This window comes from Protopterus annectens, chromosome 5.part0, assembly GCF_019279795.1.
Source record: "Protopterus annectens isolate FY-2018-M chromosome 5.part0, PAN1.0, whole genome shotgun sequence".
NCBI classification, from domain to species: Eukaryota; Metazoa; Chordata; order Ceratodontiformes; family Protopteridae; genus Protopterus; species Protopterus annectens.
The window spans coordinates 1106564290-1106589597 of NC_056735.1; the positions used below are offsets into that span (position 1 = coordinate 1106564290).

At 35.4% G+C, this 25308-nt stretch overlaps 1 protein-coding gene across 1 annotated transcript in view; it reads right to left on the reverse strand.

Annotated features, from left to right (window-relative positions):
* SGCG (sarcoglycan gamma) overlaps nucleotides 1-25308 on the reverse strand; it is a 1610081-nt gene that overhangs the window by 1103773 nt on the left and 481000 nt on the right. The gene's annotated exons all lie outside the window — the stretch shown is intronic.

Genomic DNA, 25308 nt, shown 5'->3' on the forward strand with positions numbered 1-25308 from the left:
AGATAATAATTTCATCTCTTTTGAAGAGGAATATTTTAAGCAAATTAAAGGGGTTGCAATGGGAGCACCCTATATATGCAAATTTAGTTTTATTTGAATGGGAAAATAGAATAATTTTTAATAGTAATTTTTACAAGAAATTTATTCAGCTATTTGTGAGATACCTGGACAATATTTTTATTTTATGGAAGGGACCCATCCTTGAAACTGAAAATTTTATGACATATCTAAATACATCTTCTTCATTTTTAAAGTTCACTTATTGTTTTAGCTCAGAAAGCATTAATTATTTGGACACAATGGTTTTTAAGGATGATAAAAGGTTTAGGTCTAGATTATATAGAAAGCCCACTTTTAGTAATACGTATCTGCAATATAATAGTAGCTACACATTACATCAAAAAAAGACTATAGTCAAAGGTCAAATGATTAGAGCAGCAAGGATGATATCTGATTTTGAGGATGTCAAAGCCGAGTTGGATTTGATAACAAGGTTGTTTTTAGAGAGAGGGTACCCATTACATCTTGTTAATGAGATAAGGGAATATATACTCGCACAAAGGGGTAATAAATACAAACCACTTTTAGGGATGGGTTTGCCACAACTTGTAGAAACACCAGAACCTGTTAGATATGAGAGAGCGATGATATTGAGGTATGGCTGTCAAGCTAAGAAAGTGAGGCAGATTTCTGGAATCCTTGGTGCTTCACCTACATTTGCTTAAAAATGTGTTCAAATTTCAATTAACTTTTTGAAGGTGTTGCTCTATATAAGAGTATTTTCAATACCAATGGGACTTACAAGTGTGGGCTTGTAATCAGTAGTTTTTGACAAAAGGGGCAGTTTATTTGTCGAAGTGTTGTCAGTGTCCAATGTTCTATGTAGGCAAGATGGATAGACCCTTCAGAAACAGGACTTATGAACACACTTACCATATAAAAACAAAAAATATTAATAATGCCCGTTTTAAACATTTACCTTTAAGTAAGACTTGTGTTGGTTTTAAATTTACCCTGTTAGAACAAGTTAAAATTAATCATAGGGGTGGTGATATTATAGCTCTTCTTGAAATCAGAGAGATTAAATGGCAGATTAAATTGTGTGTTAATTTTCCTCCAGGTGTCAATCATTGAAGTGGAAATCAGAAAACATGCCCTTAAATATTATTTTTTAAAAGGACTTCTTATGTATATATGTTTATTTGTTAGTATGTTTTTAATGATTTTTTTACAAATGTGCTATTTAATTTTGTAGGGTTGAATGTTAATAAATGTGTATTTCGGGGGGCTTAATTGCCTTCTATGAGTTTCAAAGGAGGGGGTGTGACAGCATCAATTCAGTTCTGAAGAAGTCCAGCTTAATGGATGAAAGTGCTTAATCCAGTGTGTTTAACAAAAGTGTTTTATTAAAAACATTTTAATTTTACGTTGAGCCCATAGAGTCCATTGGTTGGGTGTATATTTGAATTGCAACTCCTGCATTAAACTTTTTTTTTAATAAAAAGTTCACCCACTTTACAAGGCTGCTAGCTCTGAACTTTTTAATGCAAATCTGAAATTTAAATTGTGGCTGAAAGGGATTATTTTTATATCAAAGTCTTAATATTAGCATGATCCAGTAAACTAAATAGAAGCTGTTTTGTAATACACTGAACTCAGTATACAGGTGAAAGTCCTTTTGGATAAATTGTAAATTGAAATTGTTTTTGTTTACATTAAAACTGGTGTCAGCCCAAATTCAGTAAGTTCATCATTTCCTCTGTGTACTCTATGTGTTTCTCTGATCAATGGATAGCCTCTTTTAGCATTATACAAGATTTCCCCTTCCATTATTAATGCTATATAAGTATTCATTTGTAATCTGTTTGGCTTGAATGCCATTTTAACCTGATACATGTCCTTAATACTATACTGCTGCCTGTCATGGTGATCTCCTTCAAGGAAGGTGGAACACCATTTCATCTTCCAAAAATTAGAGGAAGTGTCACTTCCTATAGTGCATCTACTAATGATACTGGTAGAGTACTGAAAGTAGTTTGACTTCCAAAGATTGTGAGATCTTTTTTCTGTTGTTATGTGGTACTTTGTTCATATGCTGTCCTATCTCTTCGGAGCTTCTTTCATTTCCTTAGCGTTAAGGTTTTCTCATGATGGTGTAAGCTCTCCAACATGCAATCATATAATGAAAATGATTACAACATGATAAATGTTGACTATCAGATTCATGTAATCCATTTACTTCATGTTTTACATTTGCCAAAAGCTCTTCATGATGTTTAAGTAGAATGTTCATAACATCATTATCAAAATCATTACAGTCCAAATCTGGCATGTCCTTCCTGGATTGTTATGTATTAAAAAGTAACCAAATAGGCTTACATCACTTCCTCCTTGTTTAAGAGTTTAAGTGGAGAGTCAGTTCACAGATATGCCATTGACATGGTTACCACTAGCATATCCTCAGCAGTAGTCATTGTCTAGACTGTTGTCTTCTCTCTTATCTCCTTGGAACCTTTAACAAAGACTCTAGGCATTTTTCTCTGGACCACAGAACAACCCTGAATTCCCACCCACCCCTCCTTCTCTATATGTAAAATATCCAAACTCTACCCCTATAGTTCTTCCAGCCTGTCTCTGCATCAAAACAATCAAAACATAACCTAGTTGCAATTGCTCTACAATTAGCATTTCTGACTCAACTCAGCTTGTCCTTTTAGAAGTTATACTGCTGAAACTATACTTGCCCAGTAACATTACACAGTGCAAACTAATATCTTCAACAAAATCAGACATACACATTATACAAAATGATTCTGACTGAAAGCCTGATAGTGTGCCTCCTCTGCATATTAACACTCTTTACTGACTACCATACATACCTCCCATATAAATATAATTAATAGTCTTACAAACCCATACTCACTGTATAGTTAACAAATCTATCAATCACCATACCACCAACACTGTACCAGCAAACCTTCTTACATTACTTCATTTACAAGTATCTTAAACCTAAGTATGTTACCATATGAAATTTAATAAAACTAAAGCACAAATGCATTTGGCTACGTTCTTTCCTTCATAAAATTTCCACCCAAAAAATCAGTGGAAACATTCACCCAAACCTCGGACCCACACAACAGCAAAAAACCCACACTAACAGCACAGTGTTAAATGAAATATTCGCTTTTCCTCTCTCATCTCCCAATTCTAGCCTTTTCTTCCTAAATATAAATCTTAGAAGCATATGTAATAAAATCCAGGACATACATGCTTGTATTGCCACATATTCCCAGATGTAATCATAGCTACAGAAACATGGCTGAAAAAAGACATAAATGACAATGAAATTACCCAACCTGATTTCAGTGTAATTACACTTGACAGAAAAATAAGTGGGCTGGCAGAATAACCATCCTCTTCAAGAATTCCCTAAACATAACAGTGCATGCATAGGAGATACCATGGTTTAATAATGCATAACTACTTACATCACATCTCAAAATCAGTGAAAGGAAAATGCTTTGTTTAGCAGTTTTATATATATATATATATATATATATATATATATATATATATATATATATATATATATATCTCACCAGGTAAAAACAGTACCACTCTGAAAAATATTCTGTATTGGATATCCAATATGAAACAACAATACTGCAAGACCTAAATATAGACTGACAGCTTATAAATAGCAACACATCTGATTCCATAAACCTGTATGGCTTTACACAGTTAATTACTTCAGTTACTAGAGTCCACAAAAGTCTTCTTCTTCTTCTTCTTTCGGCTTTTCCCAGTTAGGGGTCGTCACAGTGGATCACCTTTCTGCTCATGATTGGCAGTGGAGTTTTACAGTGTTGAGTTGCCAGCCCGGCACCCAACCTTCCACAGAAGGCACACACATGCACGCACTCACACCTAGGGCCAATTTATTGTCTCCAATCCACCTACAGCATGTCTTTGGGATGTGGGAGGAAACCGGAGCACCCAGAAGAAACCCACACGACCACAGGGAGGACATGCAGACTCGACACAGAAGGCACCCCAGCCAAGGATCAAACTAGAGACCCTCTTGCTGTGAGGTGGCAGTGCTAACCACTGCACCACCATGGCCACAAAATTACTGGTAAGCAATTAACCTTAGACTGGATTCTTGCTAATAGACCGAACAAAATTAGGGCAGCCATTTGCTTTCCAGATAGCCTAAGTCAGTACAACTTAGATATGCTCTCAGAAGTTACAATATCTAAGATAAACCTATAATTTACAACCAAGTTTGTAACTCAAAATCTTTTGGCAAATACACTTTTATCAAATCCTTAAGAGAATATAACTGAAAAATATGAAAATCTATGCCCTTAGTCTGTGCTGTCTCACACTTCAATGAGATATTCCTAATAATTCCCATTAATCTTGCCCCGGTATGTACTTCCTTCCTATCTTTCAGCTTTTCCCAGTTAGGGGTCGCCAGAGCGGAACTCTGGTCCGCTAATGATTGGCAGTAGATTTTTACGTGCCGAGTTGCCAGCCCTGATGCACAACCTTCAATGAAGGTACGCCCATTCACGCATGCCTTCAGACAGAAGACGGTCTAGCTGAGAATCGAACGGGACAACGTCTTACTGTCAGGTGACAGAGCTACTGCAGCACCACCACCACAGAGGGTCAAATACAATCCTGCACCATGGCTAACAAAAGAAACTAAGAAATTAATACTACAGCATGACAAAGCCTGGAAAGAGTGGTTCAAAAACAGAATACAAAATACATATCAATATTTCAGGCATATAAGGAATTGGGCAAAAACAAGTAAAACATTACATGCAAACATAATAACATCCTCAAAAATAAACATCAAAAAACCCCAAAACTCTTCTGGACATCCATAAACAAACTTTTACATTGAGGCAAAATTACCACCTCTACCCCTACATCCAGTAATACTACTGATTCAATTCCCTCACAGTTTAACAACTCTTTTATACAGACAATACATCTACTACCATCTGAGTACCAGCAGCCTCTGCTAAATATCCTCAGCTATTTGATTTCAGCCCAGTACCTACCTCCACCATTAAAAAACTCCAACATAAGCTAAAAGCAATCACCCTAGCTGCTGACCAACTCCCCTCAGACTACTTAAAAATGGCTACAGATGCAATGGCTTTTCCAGTCTCTATATCTGAAAATTAAGCTCCTTCCATTTGGAAAAAAATCCATTATTATACCATTGCATAATGGTGGTACATCCATAGAGTTTAGTACTTATAGGCCTATTGTAATCCTATTCCCTTATCAAAAATACTTGAAAATGTATTAATACTCAGCTTCTATAACACCTAAATTCAAATAATCTGGTCTCAGAAACACAGGGTTGTTTTAGACCCCACCACAGCACAACGGCAGTCCTCCTTCACTTTACCAACACTATAAACCAGTATTGGAACAATAGTAGCCTGGTGCCAACTGTGTTCCTAGACTTATCCAAAGATTTTGACACTGTATCACACCAACATTTACTCTCTTCTATAGCCCTGTCTCAATCTACCCTTAAATAGTTCTTTAGTTATCTATCTGGAAGGCAACAAGCAGTCCAAAAGGCAACAGGACCTCTCTTCCAGTTACCGTAGCTATACTTCAGGGCTCTGCACTAGGACCCCTTCTTTTTAATATTTTTATAAACAAGGTTCACACTGCCATACACCAAGCAAATACAGTACAATACACAGATGATTCATCTTTACTATACACAGCTCCCTCAATATCCAGACTACACAAAATCATTCAAATTTATTTCTCTTCAAGTGAAACCTGGCTGAAAAAGTCAATCCTACTCCTTAATCCCAATAAAATAAAACTGATGCTCTTCACCCCAATACATTATCTCCATCAAAACAATATTTCTTGGTTACATCTGCAAATAACACTAAAAATTGAGGTAGCTCCACAGTCTAAATTAATGGGCACTGTAATTGATGACAATCTTACATTTGATCAACATATTTTTCAAACAATTAAAAAGACCCGCCAGAAACTTGACTCACTTTACAGGGCAAAACAGTACCTTACAAACCCAGCAAGGAAACCCCTAGCCTCATCCTATTTGCATCCAACACTGTTATATCCCTCACCTATCCTTACAAATATTACTATTACACTTAATTATATAATTAATAATTATATTACTAAGCTTTACACTAAAAAACATGGTAGCCTCCTGTTACAACAAAGTAGCTAAATTTGCTACCAACCCAGCATACCAAGCTCACCACTGGCAAGTCTTAAAGCAGGTAAACTAGCTAGAGCTTAACAACTGCATCACATACTCTTAGCTAGTTATGGTTATTTCTACTAAACACTACTACAGCAAATACGTCATCAGCAGACTCCTACTCCTGGAACATTATCACTACACAAGTAAAAATAATTAACAAACTTCCAAGTTATACCCTCACCCAATCGTGGTCATGTTCATGTTCATCACCAAGCTGAGACCTCTATTGAAAGCTTCTTATTGCTTGTCACTAAGTTTATTCCCTCCTTTACATGAATCATTATACCCCCTAACAACTTTCCCTTCTGCACTTGAATTATTACATCCCTTTTCACCCCCCCTTAAACATCACTTCTTGTCTTACTGTTTTTCTAACTGACCCATCCACCACTGTACTCATCTCATGCATCCCCTGTATACTTCAGTTATATCCTTATCCTAAATAGAACTAATCAGATCCCATGGTCTTTCAGTCATATCCCCTCCCCTCGTACATAACTTTATAACTTACTTCATTATATCTCCTGAACTTTTTATAAGCCTAGGTAATGATAAAAATCTCCCTTCCTACATCATTTTATAACTTTTACATATAACATTATGTACCTTGAACTGCTTGCAAACCTTTCTTTCATGAAATGTAAGAATATTAAACTTCTTTGCAACAATATTTCCCTTCTGCAGTATCAAAAACAAGCAAAATCTTTGGTAAACCACCACGGCAGCAAACACTTTTGGAAATACTGTTAAAACTATTTATTAACAAGATAAAATAAAATCAGAAACATATAATCCAGTTCGATAAGCACTTTCGGCTTTTTAGCCTTCCTCAGATCGTTTCTGATTTTATTTTATCTTGTTAATAAATAGTTTTAACAGTATTTCCAAAAGTTTTTGCTGCCGTGGTGGTTTACTGAAGATTTTGCTTGTTTTTGGTTCTTCTTTCTATCGGGACCTTCAGCAGTGTATAGGTGTATTTTTACTTTGTTCCGCAGTATCAGTCTATTTACTTTTTGCGAGATATTACAGCTGGAACAACTGTATAGACTTACAACTGTTGATGCGAATACTGTACTGTATATACCTGTCTTCTAATTATGTTTTTTGTTTCATGATAAATGTAACTGTTTTTATGATTACTGTCTGAAATTCATATGTTAATATAAATGTACTGTGGTGGAGCTTTTCTCCCACAGCCTCCTCTGAAGATGGATTCTGCCCAGTTGGACATTCCCGGTCAACAAAGACAAATAAATAAATACATATAACACACTTTTTTTGATATACTGGTTTAATCCCATGAATATTTACTAAGTGAAAGTTTTATATTATGCTTATCAGTGTAGTGCTATGTTTGATAACAGTTCTATGTATACACTGTATTACTGTGGTTCTGTATCAGTATACCTCCTGCTAACCTACTTTCATCTTACATTCATACACTTTTACCATCTCTCTCTCTTCTTATTCTGTCCCCATATTCTCTTGCTCTGACTCACGGTGTTCTTTTCTAAATCTCTTTTTATAATAATTTTTTAACTTTATTGCCTCGATATTATATGAGAGTTTAGTAGAGTTTTTTCCTTTTCTTTCCTTTCAGAACCTGTGGTCATTACATCTGATCCTGATACTGCAGGAGCTCTGCCATAAAGGCCATCTCCCAAATGTTTTCACTGAGAATTTTGTCTTTGTACAGCATAAGCAAATTTAACTTGAAGAACTTTGCTGTATTTTAACTTCAGCTAGTCAAATACGTGCCTGCCTATACTGGAAATTGGCTTTCACATCCCTTCCTCTCTGAAAAAGTAGTCCTTGCACTCTAAGGACTATTGTAAAACAAAATGAAGGTGGACCACCACATAAAATAGAATAAGATAGACTTTTAATGACAAAAATAAGCGCTTTCCCGTGCCATCAATGTACGCTTCATCAGATCTTAAAACACAACCAGTAAAAACTCATTTTATATACAACAGCAGAGTAATTAATCATATTCAATCAATCAATTAATTAATTAGTTGACAATTCATTAAGATTTTCACAGTGTTAAGGTTGCAAGCATTTTAAAAGCCCATTTATATTACAATATAAAGCAATGGCATGGCAATGCATAATAAAGAATATCACAGACAACTAGCCTATAAATATATGGAAATAAATGTATGTGTATAAAGCATGTAGACAGCATACATCTATAAAATATAAAAATACAAATTAATATAAAAATATATATATATATTTAAGCATAAGAACATAAAGTATATGATAGTGTGAACTACTTTAAGCTACGAGCTTCAAGAACAGGTTTTATCATAATGAATTGATTAAGACCTGGTGTTTGATGTGCACATAACTTGAAAATCCATTGAAGTTCAATGGTCTCCAAACAATTCATTTTATTCCCTCCTCTCTTATTTGGGACTACTAACTGCAATACTCTAAATGTAAATACATGCCCCTCATTCATCATAATATGTTTAGCCAAAGCATTTAATGGATTCTGTTTCCTAATGTCATATAAGTGATTGTATATTCTATCTTTTAGTCTTCTTGTTGTCAGGCCAACATAAAAGGCCTGGCATTGTTTACAGGTTGCCAGATATATAAGATTAACATTATCACAAATTTGCAGAAAACCTAGATATAAACTTAAAATTCAGAGTGGGGTGTACAAACTCTTGAGTATCACTAATCGAGTCACAAGAGCTACATTTACCACAAGCAAATGTGCCATAGACCTTCACTTTATTGCATGGTTGCCTAGTGTTTTTAAGGCTATAGTCAGAGCATAGCAGTCTCTTCAGATTTTTACTATTCCTATATGTGAAGCTTGGTGTTTCACACACCAGTTTATTGATATCAGGATCTATTGTGAGTACATGCCAATTTTTACACACAATTCTCATTATCTCTTTATTATCATTGGTAAATCTTGTTGTAAAGGTCACCTTTTGATCACCTTTAATGTGACTAGCACATCTCAAACCTTTAATTCTAGTATAGACCAATTCATCTCTGCAAATGTTCTCTTTAGGAATAATGGATTCTCTCAAATTCTTGACCATAGAATTATTATAGCCTCTTTCAACAAAGAGGTGTTCCAGCACATCAGCTTGTGCAGTTAACTGTGTAATTTCTCTGCATAACTTGGTAAGTCTAATAAACTGGCTCTTGACTATATTAGGAAATATAAACCGTGGATGCATGCTGTTGAAATGAAGTAATGTATTCTTCCAGCATGTCTTCCTATATAAATTAGTAGTTAAATTTCCATGTAGATCTTTAGTAATCGTAATATCAAGGAAATTAATTTGAGAGATGGAAAATTACATTGTAAATCTAAGGAAGTCAGTGGTAGATTCCAAATAGTTAACAAAGTCATTTAATTCATTAACGGTACCATTCCAAAAGAATAAAATGTCCTCTACAAATCTCCTATACATTAACATTTTTTGTGTGGAAGACAGTATTAAAAAGATGTTTCTTTTCCCAGTAATAGACTACCAAGTTTGCATATGTGTTGGCACATGGGGTGCCCATTGCAACACCCCATTTCTGTAAATATAATTGATTATTAAACATAAAAACATTGTTATTTAAAGTAATATCTAATAAAGTACAAATTAATATTTGTTCATCATTAGTAAAGTCAGGGACATGATTTAATAACTCTCTAATAGCCTCTGTTCCATAATCATTAGGAATCGAGGTAAACAAATTTTCTACATCTAAGGTAACTAGTAGGCATGTGTTGGCTAGACCTTCCATAAATAGAGAATCAATTGTATCAATTAATTGGTAGGTGTCCTTCAATATAGTAGGTATTTCCTTCAATAATGGACTAAGTGTTTTTTCTATGTATATTGATATAGTTTCTGTTATCCATCTCTCACCTGCCACAATAGGGCGCATTGGTAAAGGTGAGACTTTCTTATGTACCTTAGGTAGGCCTTTTATATAAGGTACCAGAGGGTATTCTATTAGAAAATAGTTATATAGATCAAAATTGATCTGTCTGCACATCAAAAAATCATCATATATCTTGTTTGTTAATTTATCTAATGTGGCTTGATCTATCTTCAGATAAGTATCAGTATCATGTAGCATTTCAGTCATACTATCATAATAATCCTGGGTGTTAAGCAATACTCCCCCCCTATCAGCTGATTTTATAGTTAATTCTGTATTACTACTCAAGGCTTGTAAAGAACGCCATTCTGCATTGCATATATTAAAATAGCAACATCTGTGTTTTGAAAAATAAGCATAAAAGTCTTTTTCACATAACTTTACAAAACAGTCAACTACATTAGGCAACATAGGTATAAAATTACTTTTCCATTTTGGACAAAATTTCAGATCTGTTAATAGAGTAGTTTGCTTATTATTATACAAAAGTTTTAAGGCAGCAGTGCGTCCAAACACTCGTAAATCAGTGAGCAACTCACTTAAACAACTGTTCTGCGATGGAATAAAAGTAAGGCCTCTATTTAATAGAGATAAATCAGTTGAATTAAAGTCAAACCTGGAATAATTAAATACAAGGTCATTTAGTCCATCATTCGGCGTCTCTGTTCGAAGTTTCCGCCTGAAAACTTCCTTTTTCTGCGGCCACGACTGTTTGACTTGCTTCTGGACTGAATGCATGTTTTCACTGGAAGCGGTAAAAAACAGTCCATGTTCCCAGTAGGTTGTTTTGGTCTAGCTCCCAAAAAATGTTCATTATGATTTGTAGCAAGAGCTTGTTGGTTAGGTGGTGAAGTATCTCTCCATGTAACAGAATTCAACTCATCTGTTCTACGTGGTGACGAAGTCAAAGCGATAGCTGCATTCATATCAGCTGTTGACTCTAAGGACTATGTACTAAGTTGGTCCCTGTACTTGCTCTTGACCAGTAAATTACACCGTATATGCCCATTACTTCGTCTTCCTGGCTAACAGGTTTCTGCTTTCAGGAGATGAAAGAAAACCTTTTCTGCCATGTACATCTCTGTCTATTATTTCATATTGGCTATAATCTGATTACTCTGTTATAATTTGACCTGAGGGTGGAAGTCCACTATACTCAGCCTTGCTAGTCTTGGCTTTGCTTCTCTCCCCTACCCTAGTCTCAGTTCCCACCCACTCCCTCTTATTCTACTGTCACACTTCTTACATCTACATTTCACTTGTGATGCCTATTCCCTAACCCTCCCAAATAACCTTACTACTATCATGCAAATACTCCTTTCTTTTTTACCTAATTTGTAACTTCCATTTAGTCTTTTGGCATAATTCCCAACTACCTTTTTCCCTCCCACACTGCTTTGCACTATATTAATTCATAGTCATATTCTCCGTAACATCAGCTATCTATTCTATATTGTATCTTCTACTTTTCACAAATAACCCCTTAAGTCTTCCTATTTTTACTACGTTCTCATACTCTAGCCTTTTAAACCCCTCTATTTCTTACATTCTGGAGAAGACACTAGGACAACCTAACTTTCTTCCTTAATAGAAAATACTTCTTTCTTACCTACCATCTTTATCCTTCTGCCTTGCAACTTCATCTTCCTTCTTGATCTCTCCTTTCCCATACCTGCAAGCTACCCTTTACTTAATCGTGCTACTCCTTAGCTTGTCCTCTATTCTTCTCCTGCACTGGGCCATCTCTCATCTTGCCATGACTGTATAGTACCTCTCAATATATCTCCAACTGTGTCCCAACCACCTATTAATACTTCCTCCCTACAGTCTCCACACATCACTCCAAGCCTATTTAATGATATCTTTACTATAAATATATACAGATAAACTGATTAATTCCATTTCAACTCAAACCAAAACAAAATTAAGTGGAAAAATACTCTCCAAAAATTAGTATTAGTAATTTCCACATCTACTAAAATCCTTCTAGGAGGACACATTCACGTTAATCCTGGCCCTATTATAGTAAATATCAATACAATTCTTTTCCACACAGTACTCTAACCCTTCATCAGTCAGCCTCCAACTCTGGTAATCTAACTATTGCTGCCATAAATGTTAGAAGCATAAGAAATAAAATTGATTACCCAACATGTCTGAAATTCTTGCCTAAACTGAAACTTGTCTTAAATCCAGCATAAACGACAGCATAATTACACCTCCCAGCTATAATATCATCCATAATGATAGTATAAAGAGGAAAGGTGGTGATAGTGCTTTAATATTTCACAACAAATACCAAAGTGCCCCTTACAACAAGCCAACACCGACATTCAATTCACCAGAGCTTCTTTTTACATTCTTAAAATTAAACAATTATAAACAAATATGTATTACTGTTCTTTAAATTCTTCTTGGTGATGATATAGCTCTACTGCAAGATATCCTACATTGGATATCCATATCAATTCCACAAGAAAAAAATATTAATAAGTGAGGTGAATGTCAGTTGGTTGGATACAGACTAACTTCCTTACATCTAACATGAATTTATTTAGTTTCACACAACTAATTAATAGCTCAACACATTATAGCAAGGCATCAAATTACATATTAGACTGGATCCTAATATCAGACTCTAGCAAATACACCACCTTAGGTACAACATCTGACTGCCTCAGTGGTCATCTCCCAATCTGTATGCCCAGACACTTCACACATCCACTTAAACAGCATGTTTATAAAACAACATGCAACCTTTCCAAGTTTAACCCATTACTACCCTATCATCAATTAAATAGAACTTCCTAAAATCCTCCCCTTAGATGATGCTGTAACTGAATTCAATCCAACTTCCCTGAATATCCTAAACAGACTTGCACCTCCTAGAAGGAATAGACTAAAAACAAATAATGCAATATGGCTATCCAAAATGAATAGAATGGTGATGTAGGAGAGAGAAAAAGCACGGAAAGAAGGGCAAAAATAGAAAACACCACAATATCTTGAAAACTTCAGAATGATTCACAATCATGCTAAAAAGCAAAGTAATGAAGACGAAATACTATACTATAATAACTTTCAAAATAATAGTAATCACAATGCTAAACAATTCTGGATAGCCACTAAAGAAGTCTTACATCCCAGCCATAAACTCATCCCTAAACTCTCTCCCAATAACTAATCACTCAAAACTGCAATACAGTTCAGCTCTTTTATTTCATAGACAGTATAGCATCTCTAACCAAGGATTCCCCAACATCTAATCCTAACTCTGCCCAGCAGCCATGTATCACCGCATCCACTTTCACCTTCAAACCTGTGCCCACATCCTATATAAAACTATTCTTAAATAAACTTCAAACCATGCTCTACTTCAGCTGATGCCCTTTGAAGTAAAAAGTCTTTCGGCCTTTCCTGGTCAGGGGTTGCCACAGCTGAACTCATGATTGGCAGTGGATTTTTATGGTGCCGAGTTTCCAGCCTGACGCCCAACCTTCAAAGAAGCCACGCCCATTCACGCTCGCACCTACCTGCATGTCTTTAGAATCACTCAACCGTGGGGAGGACATGCAGACTCCACACAGAAGGTGCTCCAGCTGAGAATCGAATGGGAGAACCTCTTGCTGTGAGGCAACAATGCTAACCGCTGCACCACCGCAACCTACAGCACCACCGCGGCCTACAGCTGATGCCCTTTGAAGTCAGTATTTTAAAATAGCTACCAAAAGCATTCCTTCCCTGTCTCAATCCTTATAATTAGGTAATTCCTGGAATCCTATGTTCCCTTTCTCTGGAAAAAGTCACACATGTACAATGCAGAAAGTTCAAAAGACATTATTGACTTTAGACCTATATCGGTCTTTTCCCCCCTCAAAAATACTTGAAAAATGTATGCAAAATCCTTTACTAAACTATCTGCTGCAGGTAGTACTCCTATTCCATACACAATATGGCTTCCATCTTTCCCCCAGTACTAACAATGTACGTCTAACCTATATAGATATTGTCAATAAAACTAGAGATAATGGCAAATTAGTCTCCACCTTATTTCTAGACTTGTCTAAAGCCTTTGACACAGTGTCACAGCAAACTTCTACTTCAAATGTCCTCACTAGGTCTCAGCCAACCCTTCTATGGGTCAAAAGCTACCTATCCAATACATATCAGTCAGTAAAATGGCACTCCACCCTCCCTTCATACCTTCCAGTCAACACTCTCCACACATCCATACAACAGGCCACCCTAATACAGAACATAGATGACTGCACACTCATTTGCACATCTGACAACATGACACACCTCTAAAAACTGCTCAGGTAGCTTTAACAGCAACAAAAACATGGCTTTGCAACAAACAGCTCATGCTCGACCCTAAAAAAAACAAAATCCTACCTTTTTCCCCAATCCGTCTCCCATGAAAAAGAAACAAAAAAAAGTCCTGTCTCTCTTTTTTTTTTAAACAAGAAACATCTTTATTAAAGTATCACATATGACATAGGCAGTCATACATTTATATAAATGAAAACAAACCATAGTGGCATAATTTTAGTTGCAAACATTATACATCACAAAGCATATTGACATAATTGTAGTTGCAAACATTGTACAGCACTTATAATCTATCCTGTCATTATCAGTCAAATATTACATAGCTCACTCAAATCCTACCTTCTTTTAAACTTTGTTCCTCCTCTGCATTTATTTTTCCCACAATTCCCATTTTTTCTATGTAATTTGCTCCTACCGTTTTCTAAAGATCCCAATTCCAGTTGTTTTATCTCTGTTACTATATTCACTACTTCTATTAAAGTTGGTTTAGAATTTGATTTCCATTTTCTAGTAATTGCTTTTTGGCAGCCACTATAATTAACTCATAAAGGCCTTACTATGTCTAGGCAATTCTGATTCTGTATCATAGCTCAAAAAATAATTTCCTTATTTACACCAATTTGCTCACCCAGTATCTCTGACAGAATAGTCTGCAAAGACTCTTTTAAGTCTGTACACTCATTATACTCCCAGAAAATATGTTCCCAACTGCCTCTTTTTCCCCCATCACACCTCCAACATTTGTTGTCTACCTGTGGAAAAATTCTTTGGATCTTACTTGGGTATAAAAATATCTATGTAAACACTTACAAACAAAGATCCTAAATCTTCCAGCCATTGTTGCATATTTGGGAGACATACATATATACCCCATTGTTTCTTTGTGAATCACTTATCCATTCTCTTTTCCCAATCCTTTCTAACATCCTCTGATTAAGTCTTATAGTGCTCATGCATCATTTTATATGCGCTACTAATTTTTCCTTTTTTAACAGCAGCTTCTCTTATAGGTTCTACTAAAAACTCAATCAATGCTGGCCTTTTGCTTAGGATCCCCCTATTTTTCTTTTTGTCTGCACTCTGATATCAATCCGTGATGGGGAAGGCAAACTCTTGCCTGCAATCTAAATAAATTCTTGGCCTCTTCCCATTCTATTACCTTTCCCTCTCTAATCATTTGATACCAATACCTTGGTTATTTTGCCAGTTTTCTCCAATAAATTCCAACCAACCCTTGCCTATTGTCTGTATCATTAGTTGCAGCCATCCCTGTCATCATAATGTCCTTTCTCCAGTCTTATGTTTTAAAGTCCTCTCCCTTGATGATACAACCACTGACATCACTTCTCAAAGCAAAAATTAAGGATGATAGTGGATGATAGTATTAAATTCAACTTACATATACAAAGTTGCATAAGAAAAATTCATCAAAAAATATGGATGCTTTATATAGTCAAAAACTTTCTCTAGGACACAACTAAAGCTACACTTACCACTACTTATCTCCTCTCCATGGTTCTTTATGGTGCTCAATCCTTACTAAACTTTAGGTATCACAAAAATCATAACTTGTGCAATGCTTAAACAAAGTTGATAAATTTGCAGCAAATACACCTTTCAGAACCCACCAGTATATAGCACTAAAATGCCTAAACTGGTTAGAATTACCCCAACTAGCACATACAAAGTTTCTTACCACCTAAATCATTATCCAGAATTCATCTGCTTGTCCAGCACTAAATAATATATTCTACACAAGTATGTTCCCAGTCGGTCATTATGGTCCAATTACCAAAAACTCCTGTCTGTCCACAAACCTATCAAATCAACTGGACTTTGCCTGTACTCATACCATGTTGCTAAGGTGTATAACTCCTTGTCTCTATCCATCAGGTCAGTATCCTGCCTCCCATCCTTCAAAACCATTCTGTAAGACTTCCTAGACAAAAGCTGGCTCTGTTCTTGCTCAAGAACAGGATAAACTATATCCCTAAATGTGTACAAATGCATATTACCTTATATCTCCTTACTATCCCTTCTTCACTCACTTCCTTACTTCCATCAATTTCTATCCCCTGGCTTTCTCTCTAAATATGCCATGAAAATGTTTTTCTCTCAATTCATATTGCAATTTCTGGGTTTGTGTTATACACTTAATTTCTCTATAAACTAGTTAAAATTTCTCTTATTATTAAATCATTTTCATATAACCTGTATCTATACTTAGCCAATATTTTCATATTACGTCTAATTTGGTATAATTATTTAAACTGAAGTTTTTTTGTATTATTTTTAAAGACTGTAAAATTATTGTTCTTAAAATGTTTTGTAATTCTTTGGAGCTTTTCTCCCTGGACCAATGTTGAAAATGGGCTTTTACCCAGTTGGACCTTCCTGGTAATCAAATGTGAAATAAATAAACAAATTGTGCCCTTGCTACTATGTATTGATTGAAATGGGTAATTAATTCTTCACATATTGTAGTGTATTTTACTTGCTATTTTTCTGGCATATCATGTGATGGTATATAAAAAAAACGCTTAAAGGTAAAATACATGAAGTCATGAGATTTAAGAGTTGTTTTAACAAGCGCTTCTGTAAAACGTATGCAATTAAGGTGTTTTCTTAGTAAACGGCTCCCTGGACACATCTTCTTCCAACATGCAACCTGAGACTATAACACAGGGCCTCATGCCTAAAATATGCACCAAGTATCTGTTTTTAGTGCAGACCAAAAGATGCCATCACCAAGTATAAACTTTAGAGCTAGAGACATAAAACTATGCACCATCCTACGTTTCAGATATTAAAGTGTGAATAGATAAGAAAACAAAATTAAACTCATAGGATGTGAAAGTAATGGCTTCAACACCTCCTCTACCTGTTTTGTTTTGTGTGTGTGTGTGTGTGTGTGTGTGTGTGTGTGTGTGTGTGTGTGTGTGTGTGTGTGTTTGTGTGTGTGTGGGTGCGCATACATATGTGTGCTTTTTAATAAGAGAAATAATGTACAGTGTGATCCCCCACCACTGGCCCAGTAATCAAGGAGCCTCAATCTTCACCCCTGGCACTACTGGGGATGTACATTGGGAGGATGACAAGTACACACACACACACACAGTATAGTACAATTTCCCTTAAGAGCACACAGAGATCACAGTCAGTCTGGTGCTGATTTCTCCCCCTTTCTTGAGTTCTCCAATAAGACTCCCCAGTGACACAGCTATAGAGTTGAGATCTTAGCTGAGTGGCCAAGCCAAGACCTCCAGCACCCTCACTGTCCAGCCAGCTTTGTGTCCCTGCCCCATGTAGCTGACAAACACTCTCTTTGAGGTTTGATTTACACACACACACACACACACACACACACACACACACGCACACACACACACACACACACACACACACACACACACACATACACACACACACACAGCTGGGAAAGGTTGGCACAGGTTTAATAGCTATGCCCCTTTCTGCCCAAACTATAAGGTAGTTATTACTGCCACCAGTCAACTCTTTATCAACTACTTTATGACCCTTAAAAAAGGCTGCCTAATCTTACTGTGTAATGTTACTATTAATACAAATGGTAGTTTGACCAAGAGCAAGGCTATTAGGAGTAGCCTACACAGTGTCACCAAATAAATATGCAAGTACTCTCAGAACTTAAATGTCTCATAAATATCAGCCACAATGAAAGGTTTGAATATATTTAATAATAAATAATAAAATAACAAGAAAATACTCAGTATATAATAACAGTAACATCAGAGTTCAAAAGAACAGGAAATATTTAAAATAACATTGCAGGACTGTCTCAAATAAATTAAAAAAATCTAAATTAAGCTTTGCTATGTTTCTGACTATAACTACAGAATTACTGTACCCTGGTTAACTTACTTACAGAGCAAAAAGGCGGATGTGATGACTGATCAGGTCAAAGACAAAATACAGAATTCTATCTCTCTCAGAGAGTTCTTAAATTAATATCTCAAATATTATGGTTGGGATAGTGTGTAGAATTACATAATTTCTTATCATCTGACTTTAGTTCCCAGGCTCAAAACAACCATTGATGCCAGCTAGTAGCATTTAGCATCTACTTGTGAAAATACATAAACCTCAGATCTTTTGGCAAATGGTGAAAATTGTAAAATAATGTACATTCCTCCACATTTAAAGACAATACAAAAAACTTCTCTAGTACAGACATTATGTCTCCTGTTGCACTGAAACTGAAAGATAACATCCTTTTATTACATGGCCATAAAGTCATTTTAATTTTCAGCTATTTTTCTGAAGTTAACCACTGGTGTTCCAATTTCTGTTGTTAAACTGTATACATCTAATACATGTAAACAGGTACAATAGTGTATGCACATTTCTGCCCTTTTTCCAGTAGGGCATGCTGTGGTTACACTTTAGCTCAGTACTTTACAAAATATCACTTCAGCACACATCTACGCAAGCCATCTTATATGATATACAGTTCTAATACATTTGTAACACAAGCATACTATATACATCATGTTGATATTCACAAATGACATATAATTATTTACAAAATTCCACATAGCTGGGCTGGCAGTATTTCCTTTCATGACATTTCTCCCCCACTCAAAGACTCAAGCTAGTTTTTCAAGTGACCCTTGAGAAACATTGTTTGAGAGGGTTGAGCCTATCTGGGAATAACTTAACCCATTTTCTGTCTTGAGACTCCAGCTGCTTTGGCATTGCTGACCTCAGTACAGTGCTGCACTGTCCTATCATATGCCTATAATATTAGGCTCCATCTTAGTAATTTGAGATTTTGCTGGCTGGCTCCCTGTAGCCATAGAGCCCCCTCAGACTCCTCCTGCCTTCTATTGCAAATACTTAGCAACAGGGCCTCCCTGTCATGGTATGGTTTCATCATGTTAACATGGTACAGTTTGTGCCCCTGCCTCCAGCCTAGAAGTTCTACCATGTTCTACCAAATTTAATCCTGGTTCACTTTACCTGTTTTAATTTTAACTTGATTGTAAGCTAGAACAATCCTAGGTTTTAGAAAAAGGACAAAAATGTTGAGCCTGCTTATTCTCGTACATAGACAAATACATAGCTTAGAATAGAAAGTATCATATACCTAGCCTAATTGTTATTATTACACTTACTATGAACAGTGTATTGAGGATCCAGTTCAACAAGGAACCTTATTAAATCCTTCCCAGATTTAATCCAGGACAAACTAACTGAACATATTCCAAATCAGCCTACACCAGGAATTTTCTACATGCTACAAAAAATCCATAAGCCAGAAAACCTAGGAAGACCAAAAGTGTCAGGTAATGCAACCTTGACAGATAGGATTTCTGGCTTTGTGGAGAAAATTTTGAAACCACCGGTCAATGAGTAACAGCTATATTCAAGACACAACTAATTTTCTTTGCATTCTTTCAGATTATCATGACAAGCCATCTGTTTCAGAGACACTAGATGTTGTATCCCTCTACACAAACACCCCGCACAAGTATGGCATTGCTACCTGTATTCTCATGCACTTAAATCTAAACAATCTTCTTGTCAGTAACACACACAGACTAGAACAGAACAAAGTCCATAATGGAACAAAACCCTGCAACCATCCATGGTGCAAAACATTTCACGTTATTGTTCAGTTTCCAACATATGTTCTCAGAACAGAATTTTCAAAATTTAGGATGCATTTATATACTCTACCAAAATTATGTAATCAAATGCGTGAAATGTCCAGAGACATAGAAGAGATAGGCCAGCCATTCAGATCTAGAATGAATGTGCATATACACACTGTTCAAAATAAAATAAATGAACAGCCAGTATCAGCACACTTTCCCAGTCCGAGCATTTGTTATCAGATATGACACTTAACGTTCTTCAAGGATATTTCTGTACACCATTGGAAAGAAGAACAATAGAGACTAAGGTAATTCAGTTTTTAAGTCTGACAGTCAGTGGTTTAAACCTGGATATTGTAGTTACGAGACACTATAGTACTTAACTTTTCCTATTGAACAACTAACAGTGGATACAAATAAGGTATACAAAAGAGCAACAAATTATTTTTTTGTTTGTTTTTTGTTCGTTTCTGGCAATACAACATTTGTGATAAATTTACTCTGAATCCAAACTGTTATCTCAGAATATTACAGAATATTAGCTGTAATTGTTAAGATTACTGGGGGTCTATGTTTTACTACTGTGTTTTATTCATGACAAGAGTGTAATTTCTTTTTCATAAGGCAACATTCTGGTTAGAACGGTAGTAACCATAAACTTAATGCTCAGCAAGACCTTAATGTTCAGACAATTTTAACAGTATAACAACACTTTGTCCAATTCTGCTGTTTTTGATAACCTTAGACTGACATAACAATGCATTTTATTTTCTCTCTCTTTTTCTCTCTGTCTATTAGCTAAACTGCAGTGTGTGTAGAATATTAACTGTATACAGCATTCATAGATTCTAACTCCATATCTTATTCTCTTTGTAGTCCCTGCCTTTCTCATTATTGTGAACAGAATTTTACTGACAATTCATTTTTTCTGCTAACCAAAACAGCTGTCTCACAAAAAATTGTTTATTTAGACAACCTAACAGCTTACAAACTATAACTTCTTGTTTTCCTTCTTTGGATTTTACTAATCTCCATACAAGCCTCTTGTTTTGTGATTTATTGTCTAATTAAATGAGAGAGCAGTCTCCCCGAGTGTTATCTTTTCTACTAAATGAATACCAACTCTATTGTAACATGCCAAACTTTCAGTTTTATAGCATGGCATACCCCTGCTTTCTACAGTTTTTATGTGTGTCTCTCTCTGTCTCACACACATGAACACACACACATGAACACTGTCTCTGAGGTGTAGTCCAAGCTGCACATCTTTTTATACACTAGCATTTTTTAAGTTTTTTTTATCCAGTTAGAAATAAATTATAATTTCTAGGCTCAAGTGAATGTATCTAACATCAAAAACTTAACCCTCTGACAAAGGGCTCATGGCAGCTCAAAAGCTAGAGTAATTACATAACCTGTATTGGTCTAATAAAAGCCATTATACAATGACTCCCTATTAATATTCAAAAATGTTCACGCTGATTGACCAGCCCAACCAGCGTGCCTGTTGTAAATCCCACAATATACCAACGGAAAAAGTCCAGTCGCTCGGACTTTTTTCTGTTGGTATAAAGTGCCCCAAAACCTTATTTTTTTACAATTAAAAAAAAAAGAAGAGAAAACGGAGCAATGGAGACTTTCTTTTCTCCATTGCTTCCATTTCAAAGCACTGATGTACTGGGTATGCATGGGAACGCAAGTCCCATATGCATGCGCAGTACATCAAAACAAAGAAGCCATATACCACAACCGGCAGAAGAACAGTAATCCACCATTATACAAAGACATTATTTAAGAAAAGTAAGTATTTTTTTTCCTTAAATAATGTCATTGTATAATAGCAATAACTGACTCCATGGTTGTGGTATATTGAAGATTTACCCACGGTTGCCTTTGTTTAATCACTCAGGCTTCACTTTCGTGATTAAACCACACCAACCATGGGTAAATCTTCAATATACCACACCACGTTGTCGGTTATTGCTTAATTACATCACATACAGCTGTGTCCTAGTGTATTTGTGCTTTTTGTTAGTGGGTCAACATGATCCTAATTTTTTTTTATTACTAGTGAGCACTGACAGATATGACAAACTGCACGTATCCCCTCTTTCAAGACCACAGACTTTAATGGATCAATGAAACTTGCACTATTTGTCTCTGTCAGTGTGATTATTTCTTCAGTCTTAGAATACTAACAAATACTTAATAAGATATATGACTTCTCTAAACTTGAACAAATCTGTCCTAATTTTATCCACTGATGAAGATGCTGGTTACTCTCAGGATCACATTGGGGTATATTATTTAATATTTGTTTTTCTAGATCATTCTTATGGCGTGCATTGCAAACGACACAGCTCTGAACTGCATGTTCTGCTCTGTATTTACATTTATACATGTATGTTTGCTTGTTTACCCTGGTAATGCAATGATCACAGCAAATCAATTTCAGCACAGCCTAGGTAAATACAGTCTTAAAATTCATACAGTGATAGAGGTAGCAATTAATCATTCATTGAAAAAGATCACAGATACATACAAAAAAAGGCTACAAATAATATTTATAAAGACAAGTTAAAAATGCTTATATGTGAAGTAGAGGGTATTTTTTTATGCTAAGTCCAGCATGTTTTGGATGAACAGAAAAGGAGGTATTGCAGTGAAAAATGCATTACCTCTTAACTCTTTTCTTTAACGTCTTTATACTCTTTCCTTCAACTTATTTATTCCCTGGTGTTTTTGATGTAGCCTCTCAAGCATGTATCTTCTCAACTGACTGAGAACTATTATTATTTTATTTTTAAGCATTAATCACTGAACACAACTTATTTGTTCCTTGAAAAAAATAAGACTTAATTTTTTTACTTACTGATGAGGTTTCATAAGGCTAACTTTTCAGTGTTATGTCTTTCAATATCTGCATTTTGAAGTTAGTGTTACACATCTGGAATTATTTTACTTCTGTTGCTGGAAACTATAGCATTAACCAAACAATGTGTACCTCTTTTTCTATTAGTTATTCATGCTTCTTAGGCAAATATATTATACTCTACATATCTGCTATGCATATTTCATTGCCTTGTCTGTATTCCACTTTCAGATAATACTTCTAAAGATTAAGTAACATCTCCTACAATGTCAGAGGTATGTTGTACAAAGCCTTTCTGAATATACTTTACAAAGGATTATGGTTTGTTTTTACCTGATTTTATTTACCACAGATACATATATATATATATATATATATATATATATATATATATATATATATATATATATATATATATATTCATAAGGGTTATCGCATCTATAAACTATTGTTAAAAATTAATTTTCTATTGGAGCATATTTTTTGTGCATTTGTGACTGGCATTTACCATAGCCAACTGGCCTACTTTCTTTTAGAATCACAACCCCAATGCTGTTCTGATTGCTATCTGTTTGCAACACAACTGGCTTAAATGCATCATGATATTTTAATTGTAGTGCATCTGTAGTTAGTTTCTTAATTATTTCATAAGATCATAGGATCATAGGAGGTTATTAGGCTAATGACCCCAGGGCTCTTACAAGCCTAGCCAACTTTTACCCTTATTTCCACGCTCAGCACCTATCAACCCTGTCCAAGAGGGACATAGGTTGAACTCTTGGGGTGAATTTTTGGTTACCCATCTAAATGTCCAAATTGCCTTTGAAGAGGGCCAATGAGGTACTCTGCTTGACATGAAGTGGGAGTCTGTTCCAAAGGTGTGGTAACCTCCGGGAGACAAATCTGTCCCTCCAGCAGATTATATTAATATCATATACCAGATTAAGACCATTACAGCGAGTAACCCATGCACCATTTAAGTTATGGATATGCAACATTTCCAGTAAAGCAGGGTCAAAGATTGCATTATATGTAAGGCAGAGATCACCTCTGAGTAGTCTGTATGAAACAGAATAAAGTGATAGTGATTTCAGACAATTCTCACAGGACAGATTCTGAAGACCTTGAATTTTCCTTGTGAGAAACCTTTGTGGTCTCTTCAAAAATGTTTCCTGTTCATAGTTTCACTCTTGGATATATTACCTTGATGGCTTTCTTAAATGTACAATTCCCCAGAGTCTACTATGTTCCCTTGAAATGTATAAGCTCATAATTTTTTTGCATGCAATATATTATGTTGAGTATATACATGCTATAAATACATGTACACGAGGAGACAGTTATTTGTATACATAAGTCAAAATCTGAAATAAGCATCTTTGCAAGGGCCGAGTCCTCCAAGCAGGCCTGATGTGCTGGGGCTTCACCACACACATCCATAAATATATAGTCTCACTCTAGGATTGCTCCATCTATGAGAAAGAAGTAAATTATAAAACAATGGTTTGTCTTCCTCTTTGACTCATTTATTTTTAGGGGATAAAGCCTACATTCATTCCTATAACCAATAAGCAATTATATAATGAGAAAATAACTCCTCAAGCAAACATCACAATAATAATCATCAAGGTAAACCACTATCTCATACATATTAGGTACAAATTTTGCATGATACTGCATCATTCCTAGAAACCTATGTAATACATGCTTTTCTTTCTCCAGGCTTCAGTTTCTCTGACTTCATAATATGACTAATATAGTTCTGACAGGCCACATTAAAAATCATACCATCTTAATCTTTTTTAGTCACTGCATTAGTCTCATCATGTTATGTTATTGTACATGATCCCACACTTACTGATCATCTTTAGGATTACTTCATCTTCCATCTTATTAATTACCTGTGTAGTAGCTCTTTGGAACATTTCTGAGGTTGATGAAATACCAAACTGATGTCTGTAAAATCTTTATCTAATGGTGTACTAAATGTGTATGATTATATGTTTTCATCATCTACCAAAAAGAACTAAGAATCAAAACCAAAAGTACCCAGGGAATGTCCAAGCCAGCACTGGTATTCACAAACTTTAATCCAGCCACATAAAACACAGTGCACTCATAAATGCATACACTGTATTAAATAGTATGAGCAAAACCAAAAAAAAGTGGTTAAGGTAAACTGTGCTTCCAAAATCCAGTCAAATAGCATAAAAACACTGGAAGCAACAGACCAAGGCTGCAAAGTAAAAGAATACAAAAATGTATTTCCACAA